A 12,435-nucleotide genomic window follows, 5' to 3' on the forward strand; every position below is an offset into this window, starting at 1 on the left:
TGCTTGCAGTGTTTGAGTATATGTGTAGATATGGAATCATAACCTGTTGCCTTTGTATTTTTAAGAGAATTTATTATCTTTATTACTTCGTTTTCGGAACATGGAGAGAGAAATATACTATTATTGATTGCATTTATTTTGTATTTATATTGATTATTCCAATTATGATTACAATTTTTAGTCAAATCAATAAAGGAATTATTAAATGTTTTTGCAATGTCTGATGGATTTGTTATATCAACGTCGTTATAATGAATTAGGTCAATACAATTTTTAGCTATCATATTATTATGACTACCTTTTTTCTTTATTATATCCCATGTAGCTTTAGTTTTATTTTTTGAGTTTTGTATATATTGATTATTTAGGTGTCTCTTAGAGCAGTCAATACAAGACCGTAATATTTTGCTATATTTTTTTAACTTTATCTTACTTTCATGAGACTTTGATTTGTAGTGATTAAATCTCAACTGTCTTTTCTTAATACAAGCTACCTTAATACCTTTTGATATCCATTTATTATTGCCAACATAATTGGACATTTTCTTATTATATATGGGAAAGCAAAGATCGTATAACAGGCAGAAAAAATCATGAAAATTTTTGAAGGCTGTATTGGCATTTGACTCATTTAATACATCGATCCAATTTAGAGATTGTAAGTACATATTAAATTTATGCATATTCTCTTGACAATAATCCCTAATTTTTATAGACCAATTTTTCGGTTTATTTATAAATATTTTCGGTAAACTTACTAGTTGGCATGATTCATGATCCGATAGAAAAAGTTTCAACGATGATAAGAATACTAAGCTTAAATTAATTTAAAAAAATGTAGGTGAGTATGTACCTACGCGTATAACGTTTTGCAACACTTATGAAACTTTGACAAGTGTTGCAAGAGCAATCCATGACGTGATAACCTTCGTTTGTCTCAAAAAAAGGGCAATTACTATTAACATCTAACCTATACAATATGTCAGTAATAAAAAATGTGAAACATTCCGGATACTAATTACTCACCACATATAAACATACATAATGCATACATATATTTCCAAGATGTATTGGAACTTTAATTAAACATTGGTAAGTATTTACACATCAACTACAACAAAGATGAGTAATATGTTACAGTCTTATAATTATTACTACGATATTTTTATAGACTCCATTGTTATAGACTTCGTAGTTGCGAACATGTTTATATATTTAAAAATATTTTTGTTAGAGTTGAGCCTTGAATTTGCCTTTTAATGTAACAATTTAGAAACAATGCTTGCTTAAAAGTAAATTCAAATTTAGCCTAAATTATGTTAAGTTCAAATATTTATTTATTCAAAAAACGAATACTAAGAAAAGATAAATTATTATCTAACTATACAATAAAATGAAACTGCGAAATTATAAATAATAAACCGCATTAAGGTCGCAATATGCAGGTGAGGTGCCCAAGAAGTTGGTAACGTTGGCTCTTTGAATTGCCCAACTTATTCAAGGTGCGGGGTGACAGACCCCACGATCCCAAAGTCTCAACTCCAAATGGGAGAAACATGTACCCAAATATGTTATAGTACCAATATGTTTAGTCTAAAAAAAATGGTAGTCTAAGATGTAGTTAAGAGGACTACACTTTTCCTAATTTGAATCTGATGCGGTTGTATGTTGAATAGTAATATACAGGTTGTAATGGTTAAGTGTGACCGACGATTATTACGTAACGATTACAAACTTTAAACTGATATCGAAAATACTACATCAGTAACTAATTAAAAATCAGACGAGAAGTTCCAAAAGTTTGATATGAAACACTCCCACTACACTAAGTCTGGGAGTAGTAGAAAGGTTTTAGTTTCGTTATTGTTAACCCTTTAAGGGTTATTTTAGTACCTAATGACATTAAAGGAAACTGTTTATTAAAGTAATAAAGCTATCTTTTATTTGAATAATATTTATTTTATATGTTTTGAATATATTTCTTAAGAATTTTGTAAACGTCCTTTTTGTGCGATATAATGACCTTTCTATTAATTTTATACTAAATGTATATCCATGTGTTTAATATCAATATTTTGGATACTACTCGTAGGATTTTTAAAAAGTTATTGATGTAAATTTACTGATTAGATAACGTACCTACTTTCAATATCAGTTGAAAGTTTTTCGACATATGTAGTTACGGAATAATTGCCTGGTACACTTAACGATTACATCCTGTAGGATATATTATATACAGTACTAAGTTTGTTTATTCAATTAAATTTATTGTTGCCTGGACCCATCATACAGACTCCAATTCAAATATTTTTATTCAAAATAGGATTTAAAATCACTTAATGAACGTTAAAAACTACCAATCATTCAAAATAGTGTGGCTCAGACCTAAGAAGAACGGGCGCAAGAAACTTAGCGAGTTTTTTTTAAATTTCCTAAAATATAAAATGTAATATCTGACACTCAGTTTATTATTCAATAGCCTGAGGGCTTTCTCTCCATTTGTAATCTGTGGTATCATTAAGAAAGTCATATAAGTAACCTTTACCACACAAACGTTCTTTCTGAATTCTTTTGAATTTGGTAACACATTTGTTTTGTTTATTGTCTGAGATCATGTTGTAAAGCCATAATTACATCAAATACCTAATAAAAGACTTACCTACTAACTCGACTTAACCGAGTGAGTAGTATTTTATGTTAGTTCCTGAAATCATTATTATGTTAATTGGAGTTTCTAGAAAATTTGCTTATTTAAGTTGTAAGTAAGTTTAAGTTGTTTATTTAAATAATTAAATATAACATAGACATATACAATTTGTGTGTAATCGTGTTATTATTATTTATTAATTTTCAGGTTTCCTATTGGATAAAATGGAGCAATAATAGTTGTTTGTAAATTTGTTCAATAATTATACAACAAATCAAAATCAAATATTTAACGGCCTTACAAATAAACTTGGTTAAAAATAAAGTTATAACTAAGCATAAACAAAGAATATGCAAAATGTTTACAATATCGATGACAACACTGTCAACACAATGAGAATTCTCCCGTGCCACAAAATAAATAAAAAAAAAATGAGAATTCTGAAGTTTTCCGAATGACAAGCAGCCTTGCAAATAAAAGCGGGAAACGTTATACGTCCGAATACACCAATCGTAAGCAAATGTCTATTTGTAAACATTTTGCATTTTCTTGGTTTATGATTACTTATAACTTTTTGCCAATTTTATTTGTAAGGCCGTAAGAGTATAGCAAAAAACTAAATTGCTTAAATTTCATTTTAAATTAAAGATTTCAAATTATGTTTATTCACGATTAGTTACTACGCGTCGCTTCCGAAATATCAATAGAACTTGCATTTTATAATGTACATACTTACTATAATGTAAATTTAGACAGTGAATTGTTGGATAAGATAGTAATATATTACTATTTTAATTACACACGATTGTAGTTAATTACTTTCTTACTCATTACAAAGATTACATTTAATTACGTTTTAAAATTGGAATTTCCAAGAATAAAAAACGTTAAAGAATGTTAATGTCATGTTACTTCCACAAATACGTCAAATTTAATATTCATTATACAATTACAGCTATAATTTAAATCACTGGCATTTTTGACCAATTTCCCTACCACATACATTATCCACACTTGGACGTCCAGAAAAGATTATTTTTAATGTTATTGTGACATACTAAACTAGGCTGTACTATGGGTAAAGAGGCGATATAATATTTAATACAATATACTTACTTAAACATACATAAATACATATAAACATCCATGACTCGGAAACAAACATCCATATTCATCATATAAATGATTACACCTACCGGGATTCGAACCGGGGACCTCTAGCTTAGTAGTTAAGGTCACTAACCATTCGACTATATGGGTCGTCAGATGTGCACTCATATTAACCTGTGAGATATAAGTAAATAAAAAAATTTTAAATTTCGAGAAAACAGCTTTTGTTTACCTGTCGAGTGTAGAACGCTACCTAAACGCTACGTTTATTACGTATGTAATAAGCAACAAAAGATATGACTGAAACAAGAGTTATATTTCGAAAAAGTACTGTTTTTATAACAAAAATATACTATTACGTACGATTCAGTTTCTTCACATGGCCACAGCACCTCAAATCCTCGCTGCCCCCCTCCCGTTCCTCTTTCACCCCCTCACGCTCGTCCCGTTGCGTCGGTACGGTTTGTAATTTCATTACGTTAGGTACATGTCGTGATATTTTCGTGCTATCACTGCTTTGTTTTTGAAGTTTTCATTGTTACGTTTTGGCTTTTGGTTGTTAATAGTATTGTAGTTTATGTACTTAACGTAGAGGCTTTCATTGATTTTTCATCATTATAATAATTTTAATAATCACCATCACAACACAACACATTTACATCAATCAAAAATACAGAAAAAAATCGTTGTTTATCTATTAATATCTCAGTGATGCTTGTTTTGCACACCGTAACAAAGTGATGATGTGACGTCATCGACCGGGTAGTACATGGTAAATAACTGTTTGCTTTATGACCGCATAGGTATCACATCGTGGATAAAGTACGTTTAAGTATTATATTGTATTACTGTGGATGATACATAGATAAGATAAGAAATACAACTTAGAAAGATAATTCTAGTAGTCTCTTAGAATATTACCGCTACAATGTTTTAAGAGTAGTCTCAACATCTAGCACGTTATTGTTAACATGACTTTTATTTGCAGTTAATTCAGTTTAAAGCCTGTATTATATTATAGCCGTGGTGATTTTTAGTAACACATTTGCTTTGTACATTTTTAACCGACTTCAAAAAGGAGGAGGTTATCAATTCGATCGGTAATTTTTTATGGCACCTATCAATAGGTAGCACATATATATAGCATTTTATTAGATAATATTATAAAGGTTTAGGTAAATTTTTAGTTATTTGATACTTTTCAGTTTTTGAAATCGGTTTTTTAAACGTAGTTTTTTTTCTGGGATCATGATGTAAAAGCATATACATCGCCCAACAAAAGACTTACGGAGATAGAGTAGAGAGTAGATAAAGATAAATACATTGATATATAATGATATAGATATAAATATCGCGTCTCACCGTGATCGAAGTTGGTTCATTGAACGCTTGCTTTCACCTATGAAACTATGACGGATATTGACAATTTAGATTATGCAACTTTATTTAAATGCATGACTTTGATAGATTACGAAACGCACGCATAACAATTATAGTTTCAATATAGAAATAAAACAAGTCATCATTAAAATATCGTCTTGATCTTGATTGTTGAAAAACCCATGAAAATATAAGAAATCCTTAGGTAATTCACACGTCTGGATAGACGGTGAACACGTCGAAAAAAGCAACACACTTATACTGGAAATAAAATCTCCTACGTCTGGAACGGTAGGCTACCTGGAACAGATCGCTGAATAGCGATAAGATCGCCTAATAGTGCTACCAGGACTGTTCTAATTTATACATATAAATGATAAAAAGTAACTAAAATAATAAGCCTGGCCTGTTGTCATGCGTTGCCTAACAGCAAGAGGCTCTATCTAGGCGTATATATAATCAAAGTCAAATAAACTTCATTCAATGAATTTTGAATTGTCTGAATCTTGTACCCATACATCTATTACATTATCGGTAAAAGTAGAGCTCGTGAGAAGAACTTACAAGACTCTCCACTCTATTCAATCAAATGGAGTGTCTTACAATAGCTGTCATATACAAAACAAATTAGTTTGTAAGGTGCTGCATCCAATATATTACCTAATTGTGTTTAAATAATATCAAATATAAAAAAAAGTACTACTAAGCTGTATATATATATTGGGTGCATCAATCTTTAGAGCTTGAATTCATTGTTTGTGTAAGGATGCTTCGTGAACATAATGGTCGTGATACATGGATATCCCCAACACCAGGAGTCATAGATGGTTTGCAGGTCTTTAAGTTACGAGTATGCTCTATTCTTGAAGATCCCTAAATCGTATCGGTTCGGTAAAACTACAGCCGGTTATTAATTCCACAAAGTGGCTTTGCGAGGCCAGACGTTTCTCTTAAAACGCGCTGTCGTAGAATGCCAAACGTCAACATGATGTGGGTGGAATTTCGCATTTTGACGTGATATGTTAGAAGGTAGAAGATACAGAGAGAACCTACGTCTCTACGCAACTCCAAGGAATCAAACAGATCGCCAATGATACGGTCTTCCGGTTGGTAGTTCAAAAAGGATTCAAATTATTTAAGATCGTACTTGAATAAAAATATTTAAGTTTGAATTAAAAAATTCAATCATTATTATTCAAAGAAATGCCGACACAAATACAAAATGTTACACACTCATGAATTAAGTATGACAGTTTAAATGTTAAAACGTTGATTATATAATTTATGGTCTTGCCAGCAATTGTAACAGTTACCAAGTGACCTGAACCATGATGCTTTACATCTTTTAATGATATCTTCCTATTACTTAATACCTATTAATAAATTTCCGGGTGGTATGTATTCATTACAAACTAATAACGCAGCTTTATGTTTTTATGGCAGTCTAAACAGATATCACCGCCTCCGAAGATGACAAACACCAGATCACAGGAGCCTTAGCGTGTAAGCTTTTGTTTGTCTACGCGATATTGTTCAATCCTTGGAATATAGTTCTTGAAAAGCACTCTGTAGAAGAACGGAACATGTCTTGAAAGTTGATATTAAGAATAAAAGAAACCTTTTAAACATTTCGGGTATAGTCCAATCTATCAATATCCTACCTAAAGTTGCGTCAGGCAAAGAATAAATAATATAGTACCTATCTAGTAACGTAACTCAGAGTGAGTTTTAATCAAAATGTTGAAGTACTTCATTACTCTATGTAAAAGACTATTATATTCACATATTATTTAACATTAGTATGTATTATTATGTTATAAAATTAAAAAAAAAGAATCCAAATATTACTTTTGAAGGAATGTTTAACTATACTTATAAATTATGAATAATCACATTGTTATATTAATAAATAACATATTATTAACTAAGCTATTGGTACCCCAAGCGCTGGCAGTTCAAAAACGTTTTGATTTTTGATCGAGCCGGTAAACGTGTAAATACATAGCCCCACGCATACACTTACACTAATACAAGCCGATGGGCCGCCATTATGACATTATCTGTGACAGATCAGTTTGCGTCGCAATAAAATATTTTTAAAATGCCGTCGTGCGTTGTGAGAAAGTGTAAAAACAATACTATAAAAGTATTTGTGGATATATGATTATTTAAGTAAGAAAAAATTGTGTAACTTGTATAGCCCCGTAACCGCACACACACTAGCATAAAGGTGCTTCACTTGCTAATATCACGGCGCGGAGTCCTTCTTTTTTTACTAGTCCGTGCCCAACGCTCATATTTTCAGGAGATTTATCCAAGAATTATTTTATATTTGAACTTGTTGACAAGCCTAATTATTGGCCCTACTATCAAATAGGATATAAAATTAATACATAATAAAAGGCGGGACTGCCTATGTAAAAACTGAAATTTAGTTTAGTATGAAACTTGCAGTGAGATTTGACTTATGTTTGAAATAGTAATTACAATAAAGTGACGAAGTATACTCCGGCTAAGTTTGAAAGCTAACAGTTGCTTAAAACGTAGTGGATTTCGGTTATCTCCGGTTTGTACAAGATTATAGCCGTCATCTGTAAATATATCAATGACTGCACGTTTCATACAATCGAGTGAATCTGTTTTTTCTTAAAGTTTCGCTAGGCTGCTACTATAAGTACGCTTATTTTGGTATGTTAACAGAAAGAGTGAAAACACAGAAAATAGTTTAGCGCGTAACCGTAAGTGCCAGTGTTGAAAGAGGTTTTCACTTTCTACAAAAGAAACCAACAACAAACGACGCTTTGTTATGTAAACTGTTAGTGACACATGACACCTATGTTGTTATAAGCGGTATACCACATCGCGTTATCACTTCGAGAAATAAAGGCATGAAAATATTTCATTGAAAGATTTCAAAGTGATTTTTATGATGATACTTCGTTGTTTTTCACCCAAGTATGATAATATTGTTTTACGTAGTACACCTTTTAGAGAAGGTTTAGAAAATTTTGAATATTTAATTAATACATTCCGTCGGGCAACGAACCATCGCTCAAGTGATCCAGCATCTGTTTATGACTTACAAAAATCCATTGTTAGGTTTATTTTGTATAAAGTCATTGATTTATTTGTTGTTCCATTTCAAGTTCATCGATAGGAAGATAAAAGATAAGCTACGCAGCGAACGATAACGTTTATATAATCCAGTTTATTGTGTATTGTGGACGATGTGTGTTTTGTTTAAATATGTCGGATAGTTCTTTTAAAAAACCACTTCCAGCGCCGAGAAGAACAAAAATCAGTACGTATTATTAAAAATTTAGAATTTTAATTCTACTAATAGCAGACATGACTTTTTGAGCAGGCAAAAGCGTCATTGAATCTGAATTTTGAATATAAGCGCATGCAAAGTTTCGTTATTCAAAATATTCTGAACATTGAGTAGATATCATATATAATCTTGCATATAATATATCATATAGAAGCCAGTACCAACAAGTTGCTAAGAATGATTCAGTGTAGATGTTCCCCACTTAAGCAAAAAGTAAAGAAAAGTGGTCAAACCAGATATAATAGTAGTGGATATAAATGTATTAGATACGTTCCTGACCGGTTCTATGACATTTCATATGTAATATTCAAAACGGGAAATGATTTTACAAAACACGTCCGCTTATAAAATATGCAATTCTTGTTTTATTTACGGGCAATCGGGCTAGAGACACGTGAAGAAAAAAATCAAAAGTATTTGTCTGATTAGGTACGCTTAAAACTCAATACATTCATAGATTCTTGTAATTTTATCTTATCAAGTTCTTGTATTCATAAATAGTTATTTAATAATCAGTAAATCTGCTGTGTCGAAACTACAACCTAGGTCTATTCATAAAAATTAAACAAAACAAGGCTTGACCATGGCCGTAATCTCTGTTCAGCGAAAAAAACAAAAAGGGTACGTAATTTGGCGGGAAGAATGAAGGAATTCTTGGTATTCGAGGACGATGACGTAAGCTCGAACCGGTTCCGATACTTTGATAAGCTGTATTTTGTGTTGGGTTGCCAATTGGTTGGAAGTTAAATAGAATGGTTTCTGTACCATCGTATATGATCATTTGGAATTCTTTTTTACTACATTTTTTTTTAATTTGCATAGCAGCCATTTTAAAGTCATTGGTTCTTTGACAAGGCGAGGTTAATAAAATGAAATACAACAAAGTATTTTTGTTCTATATATTCATAAAATAATAATATACAATTAGGTACTAAAACTTTGTATTAATTTTGTGCTCACTGATTGCGTTTCCTTATGCCAGGTGTGTATAAAAAATCTAAGCGTCACCGTATAAAACCTACGAACGAAAATCGACCTACCAAACGTTTTCAGTTTTCGGCGTTTCACAATTTTTTTTTTCTGTCCTACTTCCTACGAGTGTCCGTTCTGGGTGAACCGATTTTGATGATTCGTATTTATTTGAAATCTGGTCATCGTCTTTGGAGTCGGTGTCAAGATAGGTTTGTAACTACATACATAGTTATCAGTGAGATGTGCTTGAGTTGCACGCTCGACGTAACGAGGCGAGAGGCGAGAGGCGAGAGCGGGGCCGCGGCGGGAGGACACCGACACCGACACCGACACCGACACCAAACGTAACAATCATTGCAACTACATATATTATATTGTCGTAATAATTTGATTGCTTTTCAGGTAGTCTGATATTATCCATTTTAGTTAGGAGAACTCTAAAAATAAGCTGATTATTAAGTTGTATAAGAATACGGAATTATTTCTTTACTTTTTAATGCATAATATTATATTGTTTTGGAATGGTATTTTTGAAATAGGTTGTTTTTTTTTGTGAACAATTTTGCAGTTAAAGTACATTGGTGATTAAAAATACAAAGTATCAGAATAAAGTACAATTTATGTTTCTTCACTATTATGTTCAACGTATTTTTTTTGCCTTTTAAAATATTATCAACTCACTCTACTCATATCTGTCAATAAAATATTTATAACTATTGACACCATTAACCCCACGCTTTTTTAAATTTTTTTTTTTCTATTCACACTATTATTAATTTATATTTACTTATTGAAATTTTAAACACTATTCTTAATTTAAATTTATTAAAATTTATTTTCTATTTTTTAGTGTGGTTTTCTATAAAAAGCGTGTTTTTTATTTTTTTTAAACTGTTACTTATTTTTTACAGTCTATATTTTTAAAGTAATGACATTGATATTGCTGACATTTGAAGTTAGGTTGCGTTCAGAAATTGTTGAATACGAGTGTTTAAGTGATGTGGCGTGACTTCTAATAGCCAATCTTTTATCCAATTAGAAGTCAAATTGAAATACAGAATTCATATAAGTATTAAAACAAATGTTTCTATTACGGAAAATTTATACTTTTGCATAAAGTCCATAAGGCTTGTATTAGTTTATAGTGACTAATGACTACTAGCTTGCTGTCCTCCACCCCATAAGTCACCAAGATAAGTTATGTTCTGTGTCAATGATCACAAAAATCGTAACGCTGATCCAATTTTTTCTCTCTCTTGGCGTGCCCGAAGAACTTCAGTTCATCAATGATACACAATGTTGTCATGTTTTTCACAGCACTAACTGCTTATAACACAAGAACTGTATCACAAACTAAATATTTTCCCATAGATACTAGATAACGTGATTCACAAACATAAACTGTTACAAGGTGAGGCTCTAACAAATTAAATGAGTGTAAATTATATCTAACTCATGTTTTGTCTCAATCTCAGATATCTTTACGAATGTTACATCCTACTTTATATACCTGGTTAATATTAATTTTAATGTTTGATGTTCGTATTTATAGTTCTGCTATAGAGTTCAGCTGTCAACAATGAGAGAAACGTATTCCACTTGAGCATGGAGGGTAGAGGCAAGGAGAATCATCTCTTAAGAGAGAAAAGTTAAAAAACTATCCAAATTATGCTGTAAATAACAGTTCAAAAAGCTTAAACAATGGCGCTGGTGTAGACACTGGGTATGGTGTGAAATATGGTGGATGTAGCTATTGTAAAGGAATTGAAGTTAAAATTTAATATAATGGTGGAATAAGTAGTTAATTATTAAAAATTTCAACAACTTACGGTGTACAAAATAATGTAGTAAATATAACTAAATATATTTGGCGCTTTTAAGATTTACCTTGATGCTAGTGTGGCGCCACCCTAATTTAATTTTTTTCATATACACAGATGATTCTCCTCACCTCTACCCTCCATAATATTGAGAAAGACGCTCCTACTCTTTCCTAGTAGGTATTTGACAATCTTTTGGTGCCTACTGTAGGTACCTACCTAGTATTTGTACAAACTACAAAGATAAGCTACAATACGAAAGAGAACGTGTATTATCACAAAACAAATAAAATACTATGTAAACAGTTTTTCAAGGTTAATATGGATTGTGTAACTAAACGTGTAGTAGGAAAATTACTGTGTTGATTTTTGTGCTGGAAACACTTTTATAAAAATTTTTGAAGTTATATATTTCTTTTGGCGCGTTACGGAAAAATTATGAGAGTGAATTTTATGATGCGCGCGCACACTGTCACGCTGACGTTAGCTGGTCAATTGAACAAGTTGTATCATACTTCAGCTACCAAGCCTCTTGGAACTCATATGTCTAATGAACCACACCCAATGGACGAGAATTAAATAAATTTCAATATATATTGCCAAATTTATATTCTTACAAGTTTTAAAATAAAAAAAATAATTGCTCTCCAGTTGTATAAAAATAATTTAATGATATTCAATTACACGTTAAGTATTTAACTGGATTTTGTGGTATAATAATATTTTCATTGGTTTTCTATAATACTTTCTTTATTACAATATTGTTTTTTCTACAAACGTAAAATAGCACGAGTAATTTTTTTTTAGAATTGTTGTTTTATTACGCCAAAGAATAATACTTTCTTGTGTTCGTACACACACATTTATTTTAAATATAAGTACAGTTTACTAGCACCAGATGTCCCCACGCTTTACATGATTTGCTTAGACGCGGTCCTATTCACACCAGTTCATATATATTTACAAAAACAAAATTGCTTCATCTCAGAAATAGAGGAAGTATCATAAGTTTTGCTATAGCAGGTACTGATTCCCCAAACGAGTATGTGTTTTCTGTATTTATATTGGTATTATTTCGATCATGTGCTTAAAAGATAAAAATACCCTTCAATAGGTCCTGTTATTCAGGTCAAACTAATTGTAATTGAATAATCCTTAAATGTTATTTTGTGGGT

At 31.1% G+C, this 12,435-nt stretch overlaps 1 protein-coding gene across 1 annotated transcript in view; it reads left to right on the forward strand.

Annotated features, from left to right (window-relative positions):
• The first annotated feature begins 8,418 nt into the window (after positions 1–8,418).
• Positions 8,419–12,435, forward strand: part of LOC126976077 (uncharacterized) — a 47,574-nt gene continuing 43,557 nt past the window's right edge. Inside the window, exon 1 of the mRNA XM_050824252.1 lies at positions 8,419–8,438. The gene's annotated coding sequence lies outside the window, so the exon portion shown is untranslated. The remainder of the gene's footprint in view (positions 8,439–12,435) is intronic.

This window comes from Leptidea sinapis, chromosome 39 (assembly GCF_905404315.1).
Source record: "Leptidea sinapis chromosome 39, ilLepSina1.1, whole genome shotgun sequence".
Lineage (NCBI taxonomy): Eukaryota > Metazoa > Arthropoda > Insecta > Lepidoptera > Pieridae > Leptidea > Leptidea sinapis.